This window comes from Silene latifolia, chromosome 1 (assembly GCF_048544455.1).
Source record: "Silene latifolia isolate original U9 population chromosome 1, ASM4854445v1, whole genome shotgun sequence".
In the NCBI taxonomy this organism is placed as follows: Eukaryota; Viridiplantae; Streptophyta; class Magnoliopsida; order Caryophyllales; family Caryophyllaceae; genus Silene; species Silene latifolia.
Genome location: NC_133526.1, coordinates 74,649,714 through 74,656,962, shown reverse-complemented (window position 1 = coordinate 74,656,962; position 7,249 = coordinate 74,649,714). Strand labels below are relative to the sequence as shown.

The 7,249-nt window shown below is 37.9% G+C and overlaps 1 long non-coding RNA gene across 1 annotated transcript; it reads right to left on the bottom strand.

Moving 5' to 3' along the window:
- Positions 1 to 370: 370 nt before the first annotated feature.
- On the bottom strand, positions 371 to 4,627 carry LOC141606502 (uncharacterized). The gene is made up of 6 exons (XR_012526749.1): positions 4,417 to 4,627; positions 2,097 to 2,157; positions 1,920 to 1,959; positions 1,644 to 1,810; positions 1,488 to 1,553; positions 371 to 709 (listed from the first exon to the last, which is right to left on the bottom strand). It is a non-coding gene; the product is annotated as an uncharacterized LOC141606502 (long non-coding RNA).
- Between the last annotated feature and the right edge of the window lie 2,622 nt (positions 4,628 to 7,249).

The window sequence follows — 7,249 nt, the reverse complement described above, 5'->3', positions numbered from 1 at the left end:
ACTAATTAGCCAACACATACTCAGATAACTTCTACTCCTTGTAATTGTTTTTTTTTTTCCTTTTTTCAGATATACATCCATACATATTTGGACAAAAATAGCAAATTTTAATAAATAAGAGGGAGTCATGAACTACTACTCACCATCTACAACTAACTACTTAAGCTCTTCAACTGTTTGAAACCATGGATAATGGTCTCCTTTCATTATTGCAATATGTAAGATTTGCTAAAACTATTAAGCACAAGAAAAAGGTACATCGCCTATCGCGGGTTTGTGCATAACTCAATTTGAATCGACCCGCTCCTTGCTAGACTTGTTACAATGCCGATCAAGAATGACCTCTCGAAATAGTCAAAATCCAAATCACTAATTAATGAAATGTACCATAACCCAAATCAAACCCAACTGCCTTAACTTACAGCCTCTAACTTGGAAATGCGTTTAATGACCATACTCGAAACAACATGGGCCTCATATATTGGAAGCAACCTGAATACTAACTTGACTTGTATATCAAACCCGCCCAAATTGACTCAAAACCTCATACTTATCTATTTATATCCTGGTTGATTTCTTATGTGGTTCCACCACAGCAAACAAAATGTTATGCAAAATCTGTAACTTTCTCCATTGTAGGCGCTGCTTGCAAAAGCATTCATGCTCACATATTTCATTTGTCACAACTCACAAGGCATCTTCACAAACCCTAAGATATTAACACAAAGAAAAGCTAATTAATACTCTATATATACTCCGTAACATGGTTATCACAAAGAGAAGCTATTACCAAATTTTAAACTTGAAGTTAAAGTAAAAGATAATTGCACCAAAAGTCCAAAATGCTTTAGCATTAAGTAGGGTAAGTTTTGTTGTCTAATTGCCTTGATCATTAGAAGTACTACACACAACTTATCTTATTTTACAATTTCTCATATTTTGTTAATTCTATAAAATTTCATGAGTTCCCTAAGCATCTAGTTACAAATCAAAATCATCCCTGATTAAACATTAAGATGGGAAAAAGTTAGTACTGAATTTGTTTTCGATTTTTAGACTCACAAATTTTTTTTAAAGACGACAATATCCGATTTAAACTTTAAACGGGTTAAATATGGAGATGAAACAAAAGGAGAATGTTCAAGTGGGAGCATATTTGACCCGTTCTCATCTTAAGACGGATAGTACCGCCTTAAAAGAGACCTTACTCTTTAACTATATTTCAATTGGACCAGGAGGCTGTAAAATGAAAACGATAAACGGAACATATTTGAAGTGAAGTTGCCTCCATGAAAGCAAAGAAGCGCCGATTTTATATCCCTTCTATCTTTCTGACTTCTAATTCCATATTTAACAAAACTTTAAATCAAATATTCAAACAAAGACAAAACAATGAATATTCTTAACACATAGTCCATAACGTATTACTCTTACAACCATTAAACCTTTGAAAATTTGCTTCAATGAGGCCATGATTGTTTCCTTACCTTCCAGCGGTGATGATATAAGTATGATTATTGATGTATATAAATTCGCTTGATTTTGGCACCTAGCTAGAAAAGGAACAGTTTTTATAAGCGTAAAAAATGTCAAAGAGGCGTTAGTGACTTAGGAAATATAGATAGTCAAGCAAAGAATTGTACCTTAACACACCGTTGTTCTTAACCATCAATATTAGAGTTCCAATATACTGATGCTTTCACCGGTAAAGATTAAGTCATGACTTAGTAATAACAATACCATATTGCAACCTTCAAGGGATGTTAGTAATCCATAATTCACAAAGTTAAAATACATCAATGATCCATAGCTGAAAAAAAGAAGAGAAAATCACCTGTAGGGCTATATAACTGAACTCATGGTGCAATAATGAAGGCATTATCAGAAACAATTTTGCAAATCAAAAATATAAGAAATACCTATTTTAGTCTTCTCTAAGAGGATAGTAAAAAGTGAAAACTGCAAAATACCAGATTAATTTAGGCAAAGTCAGGATCATATTCGAATTAGACCACTAAAACTCCCTTCAAATCAAATTATAATCAAATTAAAACAATTAAATAAAAAAAAATGCCACAAAAAATGGTAAACCTTACCTTCGTAAATAGGAAGTTAACAATAATCCCACAGTAATATACCCTGTACTAATATGGGGCGCTGGAAAGGAGGTGATATGGTGCACTGTAACGTTTTACATGATTAAGTACTCCATAATTGGCTGTCTTTTTTTTTCGATAAAATGTAAGTATATTAAAGAAAAAAACCGTCACCATACAACAAGGAGTTCGGACAAACCCACAAGCTGAAACATATATCGGCCTAAGCCCATATCACCTACATAACAACAAAAACAAATTGGGAAACCTAAAATCAGACAACAAAATCAAATTCCCCCATTTCCAATCCCTAAAACGTCATCTTCAACCTCTAGCTTCAAAATCTCAACTCGAAATCATGTTTGGGATTGTTGAATTCGTTCCACTAAGCTCTTATCCCGATTTCCCATGAGAATCAGGGAAGAACTTGAGATGCGGGTCTTCATCTCCCTGCCTATCAAGCTCGCCAGTTTCTGCGGATGCACAATGGTATGTTCATGCTTGGCTTGATTTCTTTGTTTCCATATGTGATAAATACAAGCATTGTAATATGCATTTATCACATCCTTCCACAGATCAGTCCCTGTCATCGCTAATCTCCAGTTACCAGCATCTTGAGAAGGGAAGGGGGTTCCAATCAATATCTCAATATATTGAAGAACCTGTTTACTGTATATGCATTCAAAAAAGAGGTGTTGGCTGCTCTCAGCTTCTAAGCCTCACACATAGCAGGTATCATCCTCAATAATCCCCAATCTATGTAGCTTAGCATTAGTATTTAGGCTGTCATGATGGTACATCCAAGATAGGAACCCATGTTTTGGGATCGTGAGTTTGTTCCAAACCAGAGCTGTCCAATTAAGTCTCTCCCCTCTGGTTCTTAGGCACTCATACCCTCTGGCTATAGAATATGGCTTATCTTGTGTCCAAACTTGCTGCTGATAGTGACTGCGTAGGATGTCTTTAATTTGACAGATTTTCCTCCAAGCCCAGCTAGAGTTAGGGCTAGGACAATAATCAAGCCATCCTCCTCCTTTTATGTATATTTGGTTGACCCATTTGACCCAAAGATGGTCAGATTTAGAGGCAATCCACCAAACCAGTTTCCCCACAGCCGCTTGATTCCACACAGTGTCCTGCTTTAAGCCAAGTCCCCCTTCAATCTTTGGTTTACAAATTTTTTCCCAAGAAATCAAAGGGGTCCTTTTATAATCCACACCCCCATCCCACAAGAAATTCCTGCAAATGGACTCAATTATGTTAATCACCCCTTGAGGGAGGATGAACATACTAGCCCAGTAGTTATGTAGGGTATTAAGAACAGACTGCACCAAAACCAATCTTCCTGCATAGGAAAGCTTCCTTGCCCCTAAATTCCTAATCCGTTGAACAATTTTATCAATAAGAGGCTTACAATCCTGAAGCTTCAATCTAGTGGTTTTGATAGGGACCCCAAGATATTTAAAAGGCATAGACCCTTCAACCATACCTGAAATTTGCAAAACTTCTTGTCTTAGGTCACTTTTGATCCCATTAAAATAAGCATTGGATTTCCCTTTGCTCATTTGTAGTCCAGATGAATGAGAGAAGGTAGCAAAAGTTCTTAGGATAGTCATAATTGAAGGGGCATCTCCCTTGCAAAATAAGAGAAGATCATCTGCAAACATAAGATGAGTCAATCTCATAGGTTTACATAGGGGATGATACCTGAACTCTCTTGTGGTAGTAGTATGATCAAGAAGTCTAGAGAGATATTCCATACATATGGTGAAAAGAAGGGGAGAGAGGGGATCCCCCTGTCTAAGTCCCCTCTGCCCTTTGAAGAAGCCAAACACATTGCCACTTAGGTTGAGTGAGTAGCTAGCAGTTGTGACACACTTCATAATCCACCCTCTGAATTGATCTGGGAATTTTAAAGCTTGTAACATTTGGTCCAAAAAATCCCATTCAATGGTATCATAAGCTTTCTGAAGGTCCAATTTAAAGAGACGTCTTGGTGAAACAGCTTGTCTCTCATAAAGTCTGACTATATCTTGGCATATAAGAATATTTTCCATGATACTCCTCCCCTGTATGAAACCTCCTTGATTCTGAGCAATTAAGTCAGGGAGAATTTTGGCCAGCCTGTTGCAAAGAATTTTAGAGATACATTTGTAAATAACATTACAGCATGCAATAGGTCTGTATTGGAGCACACTTGTTGGTCTTTCAATTTTTGGAATCAAAGTGATCATGGTAGCATTTATTTGTTTAAGTATTTGGCCTGAGACAAAAAAATCCATGATAGCTTCAGTAACCTCATCCCCAATAATTAATTGGCTGTCTTAATATAAGGGATTTATTCAATTTATTGTATGGAGAGGGGAAGAAGTTGTTCAGATTATTGGAGTTGAAGGAGACTAAGAAAAGGGAAGAGGAAGAGATGACGTTGAATTAAGCGTTGAGAATTCGAATGACCAATTGTTATTGCATACGTTGCAATTATTTATTTAATTAATTGTTCTTCTAATATTTTCTATCCATGTGTGTTTGGAATAAGCGGAATTCACTCATAGGGCTATATCAACGCAAAACTTTATATTATATGGTGCCATGTGGACTCTTTTGTTTTTCCTTTTTATACTCGTAGTATTTATAGATTATGAGAGTAACTTTTAAATGTAGAATTAATAATTTTTTTTTTCCATGTGTACGACTATGCTATTATTTCTACCTAGACTAGACTATATTTTGACATGTCACAATTAATTGTTGTCATGTCACATTTGTCTATGTGGCATTTAATGTCTAGCCTTTTAATAATATTTATAGATAGTATATGTAATTGTATAATACTCCGTAGTAATAACACTTCCTCTCATCCAAACCAAAGGTAACAACACTCCAATATAATACTCCTCACATATATTGGAGAAGCGTTACCTTTGGTTTGGATGAGAGGGAGTAAGAGTAATTGTATAATATTAATAATATGGTAGATTACATATTTCCTAATTATTTTCTTATAGCATTAACCTACCTATATAAATAGATGAGAATATATAACTATAGACCTTATTCTTCATAAAAATCTGAATAATTCATAAGGGAGGATATAGAAGAAAGAAGAAGGAGAATTAGATTTAATTATCGTCTCAAGGTAAGACCGTCTTATAATATAATGTATTGATTTTGTAATTATTATAACTCGTAAACTAGACCATCGTATGATTAACTAACACCGTGACCATGACCGTGGATCACCAAGGAGTGACCGGACCCAGGTTGGACCACCGTTGACCGGCGGAAAAGGGTTGTTTTGCTGTGTAATTTTTACGTGGTGGTTGTGGGTTGATTAAACCGTGTATAAATAAGGTATTTGCAACCTTGTCTCGCCTTGTACGTGACTGGACCTGAGTTGGGTGGACTTGGGGTGGTGCGTCGACCTTGGTGGGTGGCTTTGGGTGGACCAAGGTAGTGGTTCGTGTGGTGGTTGGCCGGAATTACGAGATAGGGCATGGTTATTGTTTGAACACGATGGAACCGGTTTTATACCCCTTGTCGTGGCTTGTTTTACTTGAACCTACGTTGGTTAGGTTCGTGGTGGATAGACGGTGCTAGTGGTGGTGTTAGGTTGGTCAGAGGTGGCGGTTTGCGAGGTGTTGGACGGGAATTCGAAAGATGGGTGTTCGCATTGGTGTTTGTTGCAACCGTGAGTGTGTGAGTAATCTGACCCTTTGTGCTCGACTAGACTTTGACCGTGGGTGGTGGCTAGGGCGAGGGTTGGTGGTTTGTAGTGGTGGTTGTCTGTGGTAGAGGTGGTGGTCGTGAATAGTGCTGTAAAATCGTAAGTTGTATAAGTTGTGTCGGTTTCGTATGCTGTTGATGCGGGGTTAGGGCAGGCGTTTAAGGGGCTCGGGAGGAGATTGGTCGGTGTTGGTCTGGGCTGGTGATACCTGTAACACCCTCATACTCCAAGTGCCTTACCAGGACCACCCAGGTATAAGGATGTTACCATCTCGGTTACCCGAGGTAATGATAATCAAATAAACAATAATGAAACAACGTTTAAATAGAAATACTTTAGTGAAATGTTACAATCCAAAAACCAAACCAAAATACGAATACATGTTCTCAAATCAAATGTCTACTAATCTAACTGAAATGTTTATGAAAACTACTAAGCTACAGCGGAAGACTTCTATCATCGATCGTGGCACATCCCCTATCCAAAGACTCAACTCATACCGCTCAATATCCGCTCACCATCCCCGAATGGATCACCGCAGTTTTAAAACAATAAGGGGGGTGAGTACTATTCACACAATTATATACAACCAACAATACAAAGAATCAAGATAGCTCAAACAAATCACACACAATCACCCATTCCAATCAATCTCCATCACCGATTGTCCTTTGGACCGGACTGCCCCAAAGTGGGGGACCGCGTGCACCCACCAAATCCCCGCTCATCATACCGAGCGATAACCCCGTCCCATTAATGTGCACATCCCCTTCCGTGGCGGGTTCCACGAAGGGCGAAACTAGGGCGTGAAGCCACTCCCGCAAGTGACTCCACTCACCGACAACGCATCTCGAGAACGGAGACAAACAACCACAATTACAATACAACAAAGAACATCCGTCGAATCAATCAACAATCACTAACTACAAAGACAATCACCACACATTATGTAAATACTCACCGAGTAGGAAACCCTACCCGGAAAGCACAAAATGATCAGACGGTCTCACAAACCAAATCAAAAAGCTTCCTCTACGAATCCTCCTCCTAACATACAAACATATAATCACTATCAAGTATAACATACTACAAAACCCCCAATTCCCCAAATTGGGGTTTAACCAACTTTAAAGAAACATTATAAAAACGGTATACAGGTCTTACCCTCGACGCAAGGTGTTGGGGCTAGTGTCCTTTACAGTTAGTGCAAGGACTTATAAATCTCTAAAAGGATCAAAGGGTATACTTTTGTATCATAATCAGTTGGTCCACGTTTATCAATAACGGTTGGCTTGCTAGATAAGTTTGACGTTATTGTCATACAGATGGCGGTGATCAACTGGTCCCTAAAAGTCACACCTATAGGATACGTTTGAGAGATGTGACGGTATGAAAATACAGTCATGTTGATGCCAAAGTTGACTAA